Source organism: Tenrec ecaudatus, chromosome 18, assembly GCF_050624435.1.
Source record: "Tenrec ecaudatus isolate mTenEca1 chromosome 18, mTenEca1.hap1, whole genome shotgun sequence".
NCBI classification, from domain to species: domain Eukaryota; kingdom Metazoa; phylum Chordata; class Mammalia; order Afrosoricida; family Tenrecidae; genus Tenrec; species Tenrec ecaudatus.
Genome location: NC_134547.1, coordinates 19,870,467 through 19,884,906, shown reverse-complemented (window position 1 = coordinate 19,884,906; position 14,440 = coordinate 19,870,467). Strand labels below are relative to the sequence as shown.

At 51.3% G+C, this 14,440-nt stretch overlaps 1 long non-coding RNA gene across 1 annotated transcript; it reads left to right on the top strand.

Moving 5' to 3' along the window:
• The first annotated feature begins 150 nt into the window (after positions 1 to 150).
• LOC142432249 (uncharacterized) lies at positions 151 to 12,805 on the top strand. The gene is made up of 5 exons (XR_012780874.1): positions 151 to 360; positions 3,569 to 3,755; positions 6,394 to 6,638; positions 6,736 to 6,815; positions 7,482 to 12,805. It is a non-coding gene; the product is annotated as an uncharacterized LOC142432249 (long non-coding RNA).
• The last annotated feature ends 1,635 nt before the right edge of the window (positions 12,806 to 14,440 follow it).

Below are 14,440 nucleotides of genomic sequence, written 5' to 3'. Positions count from 1 at the left end.
GCTTTCTGAGAAAGAACAGAGAAGGGGTTTTCTAACACCAGATATAGTTCATCAGGATCCTGGGGTGCGGGGTGGGGTAAGAGGAGGCTGCTTGTGTGAGGTTTATCTGACCAGAAAGTCTGGCTAAAAGTTGTCAACTTGTATCTTATCTTGTATCCTAGCCCTCCTGTATCAATTTTTCTCTCCTCAGGCTGTAGAGCCCTTGGGTGTTTGACCCGTGTTTTTTGCAAACACCTAAAACCCATAATGTCTCTGGGAGCAGACTTGTGAGGGAGTGCTGAACCCCGAGTCCGGCTGCAAACACTTCTGTCCCCTCAAGCCCTGGGGCTGGATTGGCCTCAAGAGAAATAGCCCATTCAGGTAACAGTTTTCTCTTTCTGCTTCCAAGTTTCCTCATCCAAAAGGGAGATGACCGTGACCTTGACTCAGGGTTGTCAGAATGTTGGGAAACAGGACCTCCAGAAGCCTGCCCAGGTTTGACAGAAAACCTAAGCCCAAAGTGGGGCTCAAACAAAAACCAAACTCACTGCCACGGAATCAATTCCACCTTTAGTGACCCTATGGGACAGGGTGGGACAGCCCCTGTGGGTCTCTAAGACTTACTCGTTATGAGAGTAGGAAGCCACGTCTTTCTCCCGAAGACACGCTGGTGATTTTGAGCTACTGACCTGCCGATTATAGCAGCCCAGCACATGACCCCTACACCACCAGGGTATAGAACAACCCAAAGTGGCCCCAGCTAGGCAGCCTCTGCACAAGCAAGTGTTCCTGGACTTAACACTCCAGAGGGCTTGCTTGCTCTGTGGATGCTCTCCCACTCCTGCCCACCCCTTGCCACTCAGAGCCCCAGTGATATTGTGGGCCCCGAGTTGGGCAGCTAACCAAAAGTTTAGCAGTTTGAAACTACCCACCGGTCTTCAGGAGAAAGAGGAGGCTTTCTACTCCCCTAAAGATGTACAGGCTTGGAAACCCACAGGGGCAGTTCTACCCTGTCCTCCAGGGTGGAGTCGGCATCAGCTCCCTGGCTGGAAGTTTGAGAACCCTTTCTGCCTGGCCTTTGGTGCCCCAATACAGAATCCACGCCTGCCTCGGGGCCTGGCTCCTGCTGGTTCCCTCTACCTGGGAAACTCTTTACCCTCACCTGCACAGCTCTCCTCGCCCAACAAGCTTTGGTTCAAAGGTCACATCGTGACCACCCCAGCCTAGGCATTCCCGGGACATCTGCCACGAGGGCACCTCCTCGGAAGTACAGCCTCTAAAAGACGAAGACCTCACTTCCGTCAACGCCATCCCTTGGCGTATGAGAGCTATCGGGGCATCGAGAGAAATCCGAGGACCACTGGGAGAGCCCGTAGCTTAACATGAGGGACTCCATTTGTCTCAAACGGCCTTTAACCTCTGCTAGCAGTTAGCCCCCTTCTCCTCCCTCGGCCGGCTCTTCAGGCGAGCCGTCGACTCCTTGGAGGTTTCTTGCCCAATTAGCCAGAAATGTACACTGTCTTGTAAGACCTGAGATGTGCTATTCCCCCAACCCCGCGACCCTGCCAATGTGATCAGACGTAACTGCTAGAATATCCCTCCCCGGGAGCAGGCCTCTGCTTTGGAACTAGAAAAACCCTCCGGGGGCTGGGGGGCAAAAAAGATTTTTTTTTTTTAAAGAAAACCCCTGAAATTTCTTTGTTCTGGGTTGAGAGGTTTGCAGGCACTAGCCTACTCTCGGTCCTGCTGTTTAATTAAGACTTTAATTATGACTATAGCGGTGTGGTTGATCTCGCCCGATACAACACTCGAAGGAGCAGAGCTGAGAAGGAGGTACTTTGTCATGTGTATTGGAGTAGAATGACCTACTCACCCCCCCCCCCCCGCAGAGTGCCACAAAGCTAGCCTATGTGACTCCACAATGGTTGTCACTTGCTGATACTTTTACGTGTCACCTTGTTGAGCCCCGACACTCACTGCGTGGAAGCCCTTCCAACTCGTAGAGTTGGGGAGAGTGCTGCCTCTCAGAGACGTTCACCTCCTCATGGGAGCAATAGACAAGGGGATGGAGTGAACAAGGTGTCATGAGCAGCAACCCTTGCAACGATGACGTCAGAAAGGTCCCTTTGTTGGGCTCACTGGAGACCTCAGTGGGAAGCGACAGTTCAACAAAGACGGGAAGGAGCTACGGAAGGGAGACCCGGACATGCTGGGGGGAGAACATTCCAAGCCAGAGATCCGGGGACACAGATGCGTCTGGTGTGATGAAAATCCCCGAAAGGAGGCCCACGCAGCTGGCACAGTGAGCCAGGGTCAAAGGGAGGCTTTTGAATCTGAAGGTGGCAAGTCTCAGCTCCTGGAAAGACGGTGTTGTGGGCAAGGGGTGCTGTGCTGGGCTCTTCCAGTCCTGGGCAGGACTTTACTCTGAGATGGAAAGAAGAGGAGGAAGGTGAGCAAAGGAGGCTGGTCCAGCTGAAGGAAAAGGTGACTGGACGGAGGGCAGCAGGCAGGGCGAGTCTGCCCCACCCCCTCCATGGTGCCAGCCTGCCCCTTGGCCGCCTCAGACCCGCCTTCTTGTCTCTGCGGCCATCTGGAACATGTGAGCTAGTCCTGTAGCGCCTGGAAGTGGCCTGGCTTCCTTTTCATTCTGAATCAGCAGAGGCCTGGCAGCTCTGGGTCAGAGGCTAAACTCCACGGTCAGTCACAAAGTAGCCCGGGCACCGAGAACACGCACGGCCGGCCATCTCTGTAACCCTCCACCGGCCCCCGAGAACCTTACTCCAAAAACAGTTTCCCAAACTCAGTGCCATCTTGCTTGCTTGCTTCATCCACCCTGCTCAGGGAAACAAACACCCCCCCAAAAAAAAACAACTGCCCCCAGACAGTCGTCAGAGCAAATGCTCCCTCGGGATAAACTTTCAACTCACGTGGTCACCCAGCGAGGGTCTCACTGCCACTGAGCGGATTCAAGACGGTGTGGAGCAGTGGTCTCATCCTTCCGAAGGCTGAGACCCTTTCATGTAGTGCATGTGGTGGTGACCCCCCCAACCAGAAAATTATTATTATTATTTTTTTTTCAGAAAATTATTTTTGTTGCTACTTCATCACTGTGATTTTGGTACTGTTATGAATTGGGTGACCCCTGTGAAAGGGTCATTTGACACCCCCCCCCCCAGGGGATCAGGGCCCACAGGTTGAGAACCTCTGGTTTAGCGTTTTTTTTCTCTTGTCTTTCTCCAGCTGAGCGGCTGGGGGTGTGAAGGGCCAATCTTGCAGCTAGCAACAAAAGCACCCCTGCCCCGCATTGGTTACTTTGTCGTTTCTTACAAACCATCTTCAGGCTACTAGGTTGTCACCCATCTTGTGACCATTCCCTACATGCCCACAAGGAATTGAAATTCCTCGTCTTCTCCCAGCCGTCTCCACCTTGGAGACTGAGGTTCAGAAACCTCCAGGGTTTGTGGTTCCTCTCTGCCCGGTATATCTTGTCTCTCCATTTTTCTTTGTCTGTGTCTCTCTGTCGTTTTACAACTACCGCAGCTACACTTTAGAGAACGCGGTCAAGCTTTCTCGCCTTTTCCTGAACTAGGACGCACCCATGGCAGAAATCAAGCCAATGGTAGAAGAGTCACATGGAGCTGTGCCGTGTAAGGATGCGAAGATGAATTTTGGCCGTAGCCAGCCTTTCGCCAGAAGAACTCCTGTGGCCGACCGCACTGGCCCCCAGGAACATGAAAGGACAAAGCTGCAAGGAGAGCAAGCCCCACGTGTGGTAGGTAGGTGGTTCTGGAATGTTCTAGCAGTTTTTAAAAATGCCTTTATTATGTTTTTATAACTCTCTGATCATTATTTTTCATTTCAAATCAGACTCATCATTTTGCTCTGTAATTATTTTTAACACAAATGGATTTTAATGTTAACAAAAGCAACACTTTCCCCTGTCCAAGTCACCATAAAAAGGTGGTTTCATTTGGGGTTTTTTTGCAGATGTGCGCGCGTGATTTTTGCTCTCTTACTTAGGTCACACGAGCATGAGGCAGACAGCAACTTTTTACAGCACCAGCCAGACTTGCTCATCCTCCTGCTTCCCTGCCAGAGAGCAACCCACTGTGCCTCGGACGGCACTGTGTCCCCAGAGATGGATGTTCGAATCCTGTCGCCTGCCCTGGTGAAACAGGACCTTGTTTGGAAAGAGGATTTTTCTCCGGTTGCCAGGTCACTTCAGTGGCTCTGTCGAAAAAGGGGAAACGCAGCATGAGAGAGCGTAAGGCTCATATATTAAGTCAGCAAAGCTGTCGGCAGATAGAGTCCTTTCTGCCCAGAAATAGAGGAAGGCTCATTTTAAATCAGTCACAATGTGTTCTTCAGGGGTCCTGCGGGAGAAAACCAAAAAGCCACCCCATCATGCCACTTCCAGCCCCTAGTGACCCTGTCGGACAGAGGAGAGCTGCCCCTTGTGGGTTTCCAAGGCGGCAAATCTTGACAGGAGTAGAAAGCGTCATCATTCCCTTGAGGAAAGGCTGGTGGGTTTGAACTACCAACCTTGTGGTTTCTCCCTAGGGTAGAAAAGAGACCCCAAACTCAAAATTAATGTAGAAGGATGAGCTTATTAAGTCTGAAACCGGACCAAGACAAAAAGATGTCTGGATCCCAGGAGTCACTGAAATCTCTCACAGCCATGAGTTGATTCCGATTCAGAGTGATCCTGGGGCAGCATAGAATTGCCCTTGTGGGTTTCCGAGACGATGCCTCGTTTATAGGAGTAGAGAGCCCCATCGTTCTCCCAAGGAGCGACTGGGGGTTTTGAACCACCGACTCTGTCATTAGCAGCCCAGTCCATAACTCTGCCTCGGTCAGATTCACCAGGGCCCCTTATTCATAGCAGGGGAAACACGTCGAGTGGCTGGGAAGAACAAAGGAAGCAGCCACAGATCACGAGTGGCCAAAGATAACTGACAGCACAGAACAGCCTCTGAAGACACCAAGACAGCGACCAAAAAGGTCCAACCAAGCTCACTGCCATGGAGTGGATGCCAACGCACGCAGAGTGATCCTGCAGGGCAGGGCAGAACTGCCCCTCTGAGTTCCTGAGACTGGAATTGTTCATGGGAGTAGAAAGCTCTGTCTTTCACCCACATAGTAGCTGGTGGCCTTCGATTGTGGACCTTGCAGACACCCCCCAACAGGTAAGGGCCCGGGCTCCCAAGCCAAAGAAGACAAAGGCAGGGAGGAGCCTTCCCTGGAGCCCGCTGAGCCAGCCAGCACGGAGCCAGGCTAGTGCCTAGAATGACACCATCTGGTCCCTAGACCTGGGAGAAAGTGAAAGTCTATTCTCTACAGCTGCCCCACGCTAACATGTTGTTAGGGCCGCTCTAGGAAACCAGGACCCACCTCCACTGATTCGGTATTTGCGTTCCTTTGTGTTTTTCTTTTGTTTTACGTTTCAGTGTTTAAAACGTCGCGTTACATAACGAATCCATATAAACCAAAGAAAGTACAATGAAAAACCAAACTAAATGGTCAGATCCCCTCCATCCAACATAGCAGATGCAACAGAGGCAGCCCCTTCGGGGGCCCCATCTGTGTCCGTCCCCATCCTCCACCCCTCCAGGCCAGCAGCCGGAGTGACTCAGGTGCCCCGTCAGATTCCAAAACCAGGCCGGAAAAAGCCAGGCTGGTCATCGGATGTAGCCGTTACCTGGGAATTTACAAACAGACTGATTGATGGCGAGTCTCAACATTGAGAAGCCACTCAGTGACAGTACAAAATAGGGTGTGTGTTAGCTACCTCAATGCAGGGGATCCAAGAAACCCCCATGTCTGAACTGTGGCGTGGGAGCTGCTCTGGCAGCAGTTAGTGGGTTTCCATGGAAGGTCACAATGCCGCCGGGCATTGGTTGTGGAGATCCCTGGCCTGCGTTACTGCCCCTCCTGACGCTCTGTGCTAGAAGAGGAAACTTTACCTGGGCCGGGCATCTGCTAACACTCGGGTGTTTCAGCTGCTTCCGGCAGCCACGGTGCCGATCCACTTGGTTGCATGTCTGGCTCCTTTCCATGGAACCCCCACGATAGGCGACCTGGGGAGGGAGTGGGCTCCGAGTTGGGCTGGGTCCTTCGTTCAGAAGCCCAGCTGTAGGAGAAGGCTGAGACTTTCGACTCCGTGAAGGCTGAGGCTTTCGACTCCCGTGAAGATGTGGGCTTTCCAAGGAAGCCCACAGGGCCAGTAGTTGGAATCGACTCCGTGGCGATGGGGTGGTTCTTTGGTGTTTGCTGTCTACTGAGACGACGCTCTTCAGGGTCGGGGCCTGCCCCCAAAGAGGCCCAAAGGAAGTGAGACACGGCCGCTCCAGCCTCGCCTCTGAGAAGCACTCACTGCACCTTCTTTCCAGACACACTTGTTTGCTCTTTTGACAGTTCTCGGCATATTCAAGATTCAGCTCAAGCACCCTATTTCAAAGGGTGCTCTGTCTCCACTGTCCACTGCCTGCCTGCGTGGGAGATGATTGAAAACAGCCTGGCTTGGATTAGGAGCGCCGCGGGCTCCACAGGAGAAAGATGGGGCCTTCGGCTTCTGCAGATCGACAGCCTCAGCGACCCCCCAGGGGCTGTTCCGGCCTGTCTTGTGGAAGCACTGGGAGGTGACCTCGACTCGATGGCAGGTTTGTTGTTGTTTGTTTCTTTGGGCTAAGAGTCTTCGAAGGGTCACCCTCGTTTGTTGTGTGATTTTTTAACACTTTAAAGAGATCTTTTCAACAGGTTTTCCCAGTGAAGTATGTCCCGTGAGTGCTTGATGGCTGCTGCTTCCGTGGTCACTGGTTAAGGATCCAAGTAAAATGGTATGTTGTGAAAAATACACCTTTCCTCTAGTTCCTCAGTGCTTCCTCCCCGCCCACTATCATGATCCCAGTCCTACCTTGCAAGTCTGGCTAGACCAGTGGATGCACACTGGTACAGCTAAGAACTAGAAACAGGGAATCCAGGATGGATGATCCCTTCAGGACCAGTGGTTTGAATGGTGATACTGGGAGGGTGGAGGAGGGTGGGGTGGAAAGGGGGAACCGATTATAAGGATCTACATATAACCCCCTCCCTGGGGGATGGACAACAGATAAGTGGGTGGAGGGCGATGTAGGGCAGGTCAAGATATGACAAAATAATAATTTATAAATTATCAAGGGCTCATAAGGGAGTGGGGAGCGGCAAGGGAGGGGGAAAATGAGCTGATGCCAGGGGCTTAAGTGGAGAGCAAATGTTTCGAGAATGATGAGGGCAATGAATGTACAAATGTGCGCTTTATACAATTGATGCATGTATGGATTGAGATAAAGAGTTGTATGAGCCCTTAATAAAACGATTTTTTAAAAAGACATGTTTGACAACCTCAGCCTTTGCTGTTTGTGTTCTGAGGGGTTTTGTTTGATTTATGACCCCCCCCAAATCAATGTTCTCCCAATCCTTTCTTGGTCATTTGTTGACAGTTTTGAGTTGTCGATTGATTACAGGTTTCCGATTTTAGAATACAAAAAAGACTCCAATCTCAACTATCGTCTAAGAAGAACCTTGATGGAGTCTTCAAGAGGACAACGTTGAGGGGCCATGAGCAAGAAGACATATTGGGGTCCCAAGGTTGGTAACTACATAGTTGCTTCAATAAGACATGGAACACAAAGGAATCTGTCATAAATTCATGATTGGTGGCAGATACATGCATCATAGTTCCAGGTGGGACTATAGGAGTTGGAAAGGGGCTGAGACAGTGACTTGGGCGTCTCATTAGACAAAAGAATTTACCAGATTGGTCTCCAGCCTTCCATCAGAGGCAGTCAGTGGATGGCTGATAGAACATTGCTGATAAGCCATGACTCATGCCTGTGTGACCAGGGAACTGAAATCTCCATTGGGGACACACCTAAGTCCCCCTAAGGGGAACTGCCCCTCCCTGGGCTGGCTGGAGATGCTTGGTGGTAATCCACTTCCTAAGGCATTCAGCTGGAGAGCCAGTTTGTTGCCCTGTCTCCTTAAAGGTCAGAAGAAATTCAGTGAAGGCTTAATCTACCAATGGAGGGCCCCATTTAAACTCTGAAGCAATTCATGGCTGAGATTGGGCAAGCTCATTGTCTACCAGCTTGCTTTAGCAAGCCAGGCTGTGTCATCTGCGTCCTACAGATGGTTGATAAATCGTCCTCCAATCCCGATGCTGCATTCTTTATGGAGGCCAGCTTCGCCGGAGATCTGCTCAGCACACAAATTGCCTATGTCTGGTGAGAGGATAGACGCTGACACACGCCCCTTGTAAGCCATGCAGGGTTCCCACGTTCTGTTTGCACAACCACGTCTTGCCCCTTGAACAGGTTCTGCAGAGAACAAGGAAGCATTCTGGAGTTCCCATTCTTCTCCATGCGATCCATCGTTTATGATCCTCACAGTTGAACGTCTTTGTATACTTAGCCTGCCTTTTAGATTTGCCATGCCGGATCATGAGCTGGTTCTTCGTTACGTTGCACGCTGCAGAAGGTCAGAGGAAGGCCCTCGACCCGATGGATGGACACAGTGGCTGCGTCAATGGACTCCAACCTAAGAACAGTTGCGAGGATGGCACAGGGCGGGGCGGTGTGTCATGCTGTCGTGCACAGGGTCACTCTGAGTCTGAACTGGATGTAGCACATTTAGTTCACCCGAATGATGGCCCCCTTGGTTATGATGAATTATGCGTCTGTGGACATCATCACCGCCAAAGCACTCCCCGTGACACTGAATGCAGTGTCAAATCTGCGGTTCCATTCTTGAAAACATTTTTCAAGCTCATCTGCTTGCGTGGCTGACAGCACCTCCCTTGTTTTTCCCTTTACCCCTTCTATATGGTCAAATCACTGTCTTTTCATGTCCTTCTTCATTCAAGGAAACAAAAAGAAGTCACACACACACAAGGTCACACATGGACAAGTCAGTTGTGGTGGGACAAGAGACACGTGCTGTTTTTTGCCAAAAAGTGGCGCCCTGAGATGGCTGCGTGAGCAGGTGCATTGTCGTGGTGGCAGAACCAGTCCCCCGTCTGCCACAGATCAGGCGTTTTTTGGTCACACGCTGTTACGCTATCTTTTCAGAACCTCTAAATGGAAAGCTTGATGAACAGTCTGACCTGGGGGAACAAACTCCAAATGCACCACAAGTAGATATTTTCATCCATCCAGGAAGTTGACTGACATCCAGAACGAGGTTTGTCATGAGTTGACATTTCACCTTGTTTGAAATGAGAAAAAAAACGAAGTTCGAGAAACTGCTTTTACAAAAAAATTCACTGTGACCAGAGAGAACCTTCCCAGGCGACGGCACTGGCTGCACTAACTCGGCTCAAATTGCTTGATGCTCGCCTGGCGGGGGAGTGGGGGGGAATGAAAGTTCCACCCAACAGAGTTTAACCCCCCCTTTTTTGGTGGGGGGTACAGTACCCCTCATATGTCTCTCTTGGGGGCGTATACCTAGTAGTTAGTGGAATAGATGAGTCCCACAGAAACTCTATGGTTTCATTTTAGGCACTGCCCAACTTTTCAAAAGCAACCACACCATTTTGCATTCCAAGCAGCCGGGGGCGTGAGGATTCTGTTTCTCCACACCCTTAACCACAGGGTTGGCTGGCTTTCCGATGAGAGGAGTGCAGTGTGTGTGAAGAGGGAGTACATTGTGGGTCGCAGTTGCACTTCCTCAGTCACTCATGGTGCCGAGAGGGGGTTTGTGCTCCTTGCCCCTTTGCAGCCTCTTTTTGGAGAGCGCACTATTTAAATTCATTGCAGACTCTGTAAGCTGAGTGATGTCTTTCCAAGTGGTTGAGTCATGAACGTGCCTTATACCGACTGGACACAAGCCCCTTATCAGAGGTGTGTTTTGCAAATGTTTGCCAATGACCTTCCGTGAGAAAGAAATCTCATTTCCTTCATGATGACCTCTGGAGTGCATTTTCAGTTTTGATAAGGTCCAATTTATGTGTGTGTGTGTGTATATATTTCTTTTATTTGCCCTCCAGGTGTCCTTCCTAAGAAACTTTTGCCTAATTCAAAGTCACGGAGATAGACTCCCTTCTCATTTTCTTTGAATATTTTTAGCTCTTAGAATCTTAAGGTGACCAGATTTTAACATTGGGAAAGCAGACACCATTGATAAAACTCATATCCTGGCAAAATAGCCACATGGCAGCTGAAACCCGTATCCCCTAGCTTGTCCTGCATTCTTTCCTAAAATCGGGACTTTTTTAAAACGCCGTAGGACGTGGGACAAATTGTTTAAAATCGGGACGTCTGGTCACCTTATCTTAGATGCAAGTTTCTGATCCTGTTGAGTAAAGTTATATATAGGGTATGAGGTAGGGATCCAGTTTCATCCTTTTGCACGTGTATAGTCTGTTATTCCGACCACTTTTTGTTGGAAAGACTCGTTTTTCTCACACGGAATTGTTGTACCGCCATCATCGACAATGCAAAACACAAGCCTCCCTCGTTGCCATCAAGTGAGTGCCAGCTCGTGGTGCCCCCCTTGGGATTCCAAGACTTGAGCTGTCGACAGGAGCAGAAAGCCCTGTCTGTCTCCCAAGGAGCAGCTGGTGGTTTCAAATTCCCAGCCAGTCAGATCACAGCCCAACACATAACCACCGCACCACCAGGGCAACTGACCGGTAGTGGTTTGAAACCAAGAAAAGTGAGTCTTTCCACCTGACTTTTTTTTTTAAGATTAGATTGATCATGCTAGGTATCTTATGTTTCCATGTTCATTTTAGAATTAGCATTGTATGTGCTAAAAAAAAAAAAAGACTTGGGATTTTTCTAAGGATTTCAGGGAGCCTGTCGGTCCCTGCGGGGAGTGCTGCTGGCATGTCTCTCGAGGGTCCCCGATCACCAACAGGGACCGACAGGGATTAATGTTCCACTGGCTAGGTGCCTGGCCGTCCAAATACAGAGAGCTGGCTCTGCGGGGAGCCTCTGGAGGAAGGTCCTTGTCACTTGACTTTTTGCTCCTTGGCCTCTGTCTGTCTCTCTCCACCTCGGCTTCTTCCCCCGGCTTGTTTCATCTCTTTTGTAGCTCCCGAGAGATGGTCTCTGACAACCCCTCCCCAAGGGTACTAGAACCAACCCCGAGCTGGCTCAGAGCACGGGGTGAACAGCATGTCCCAGGATGGGATGCCCTCCTGTTTATTTTTTCCTCAGTGTCAGTAGCTCTTTTTGTTTGGGCTTCGTTTCAGTAGACAAGCCTTTGGTTTCTTCTGCTACACTAATTCCTAAGCACTTCTGGTTTCGTAATATCGCAGACCAGCGTTCTCCACATTGGGCGACACCGCCCGGCGTGGTGCTGGAATGGTGGGGAACGCACTGCAGAAGCAGATGCCTCGCTTTATCCTGGATGATGGGCTATGGTACAGAAGAGTTTCATTGGCAGGGGCGTGTACGAAGTAAGTTTTCTTTTCTAACGAGGGGGCGGTGGGCCCCGTAAGTTTGAGACTCTGTTGCAGATGAGCCATGCACTCGGCAACTCTGCCCTCAGTTGGATGGCCAGCTCTCTCAAAGCCTCGGTGTTGGACAGCGCTAGGACCGTGCTCCTGGGGCATGCGCAGAGCCCTCCACGCGGCCATCTAGGGCCCAGGGATGTCAGAGCTTTGCAAGACCCAGGTGGACAAATCGGTTCATGGTTTCCCCTTCCGAGGCCCCGGTCGGCAGGTCCGCATGTTGGCCCTGTGGGACAGTGTAGAGCTGCCCCCGGTGCGGTTGCGCGATGAGGTAGGAAGCCCTGTTTTTCTCCCAACGAGAGGCAGGTGGTTTTGAACCTCGGACTTCGAGGGTAGCAGCCCAACACGCAATCACTAGGATAACGGGGCTCTGTAGCGTTAAGCAATTGCTGCTGTTGATTATATAATTACACACTCTCATTTTATTTTCACCGTACTAGTAGGTGTCAGCATTTGTCCCTACAAAGTATGGCTGAAGCTGGATCTATTCTGAAATTACTGGCCACGCTTTTAGGGGCGGCAGCATCCTCTTTGGGCTCGGTGTCTTTGGCATCCTACTTTGAATTGCTCTTCTCCCTCCCTCACCCAGGCACAAGGAAGCACATCCTTCTTCCTCACATGGATGTGTCCCTTTGAGTGGGACAGCTGCGGGCAGCCTCGCCGGATCCCTCTCCCCTCCCTCTGCTCAGCACCTGCTCCCTCTTGCCGACGCGAGGCTGATAGGAACCCTCCTGCTCTCCTCTCCTCTCCGTGCACTTTGAGTTTCCCGACGAGCGGAAACTCATGGTTGGCTCTTCCATGTCTCTGCTGGTCTCCCAGGGATGATTCTGTGGAAGAATGATCCTAGTTCACGGGCTGCCGGGAAAGCACATCTGCCGTAGACGTGCGGCCAGGATGCCCCTTAGAAGCAAGGACGGTGAGGCACCATCTCAAGTGCTTTGGACAAGTTAGCGGGAGAGAGCAGTCCCTGGAGAAGGACATCACGCTTGATAAAGCGGATGGCCAGTGAAACAGTGGCAGAGTCTTGGCGAGCCGGATCGGCAGGGTGACGGTCACCAGAGGTGGTTCCACTCCGTCCTCCAGGGCCACTCACAGTCAGGCTTGACTCGAGGCAGTGAGTTGGTTGGGGTTTTTTTTTTGCCAGGCAGGTTCTGGAGAAGGCATCGGAGGAGCCGGGGAGCAGAGAGGAGCCCTGGGGTCTTCAGGGCTACATGTGGGGCTGCAGTCCACAGGTCAGCGGTCTCAGTCTCCCCGCTGGCCCTCGGGAGGGAGAGGAGCTTTCTGTCCCTATACAGTCTCAGAAACCTGCAGGGACAGTTCTGTCCTGTCGCTTGTTGTGAGATGTCATTAAGGGGGTGTTTTTGTTTGGGGGGGGGGCGGGAGGCAGAGGAGGACAGGCGCACAAGGGGGAAGGAAACAAGGCTTGCTCTACTCTCTGAGCTCCAGCCCTCGTTGCTGACTAAACTCTCCTTCCACGGCCAAAGGCCCGCCGTTCAGGTCCATAATTCTGGAAGTAGTTCATGTTCACTCTGGTTGAGGTTTTGATGGAAGACCGGATTGTCAGAGGTCCTGTCTCTGCCCTTGGAGAAGTGTGTGAGCCTCCCTCCCAGCTGCTGATGTGTGTGACAGCATGCCCTTCACACACAGTCCCCGAACACCCGTGTCTCCAGAACACCAGAGGGGTGGCTGTGGGGGCCCGCTTCTCAGTATGTCCCCGTGTCTCTGCGGACACGTCACTTCCCTTCTCTGAATCTCAGGTCCTGCATCTGGGAGACAGGGATAGTAAGTGGATTGCCGTCAGCAGGTTGGGTTGTTGAGAGAAACTAATCCAGTGACATTCATAAAGAGCTTTGTGTCACGAAGTAATTTTAAAAAGAGGAGTTGAGCCCGAGGGCTCAATACAGAGTAGATGTCTAGAGAAGAAGGATGGCCGTGTATGTACAAATATGTCTGAGACAGTTGATGTATGTATTTTTTATGTATGTATTGTAACAAGTTGTAAGAAGCCCCCAATAAAATGATCTTATAATTTTAAAAAAATTTTAAAGAAGTAATTTTCTACCAAGAAGGTGTCCCAGCCCAGGTCAACCCAAGTCATTGGTTCCCTGCCCGGGTGGACCCTCTGCAGACTCACGCAGCTGCAGGTGGTGGTGCAGAAAGGTGAAGCAGGAAGCAGGGAGGTCACAGGCTGGTGGGTGCAGAGTCACGTGGATCCGAGGTGGGTGAAAGCAGGGCAGGAAGCTGACAGCTCTCAGGGAGTCAGGGGCCCAAATGGGGCTGCTCTAGGATGCAGGCAGAGAGTCCCGGCAAGCAAGCAAGAAGGCATGGGAGCAGAGAGAGGGGAGGGGTCCCCAGTGTATCTTTTATAAAAAGGCCACCCCTCCCAGAAGGCACCGCCAGGTTGTGACCTGCTCACCAGGCTGGACTCTACCCCTCCGCCACCACCGTGAGGTGACAGTCTACGGCCACTGGCTGCGAGGGAGAGGGAATGGGCCACAAAGGTCACTCTGCTCTCCTTTTGGGGTCAACACCGACCACACCTGTCCTAACTCGCTCTGACCCATTCCTCCATCATTCCAGTCCCAACTCCCAACACACATGGCCTTGTCTTTGGCCGAATCTCAGATTGCTGCTTGACACAACGGATGGATATATGGATTGTGATCAGAGTTGTACGAGCCCCCAATAAAATGATTTTTTTTAAAAATCTTGGATTGCCTGTTTTTCCTTTGAACCTTTACTCCCTTCAAGCAGGTGAGGAGATCTCTTCTGCTCACAGAGATCCTTGGTGCTCATGTCACTAGGTTATGTCTTCGATACCCCACCTCTACTGACAGAGATCCCTGTTCCCAGCACACACGACTCCTGTTAAAGTTTGTGGTGATCCCTACGTCCAGGAGATGATCCTAGGACACCCCCACCCCCACCCCAGCCTCTCAGTTCCCTGACCTCCTTTCCTCAAGCAATCTG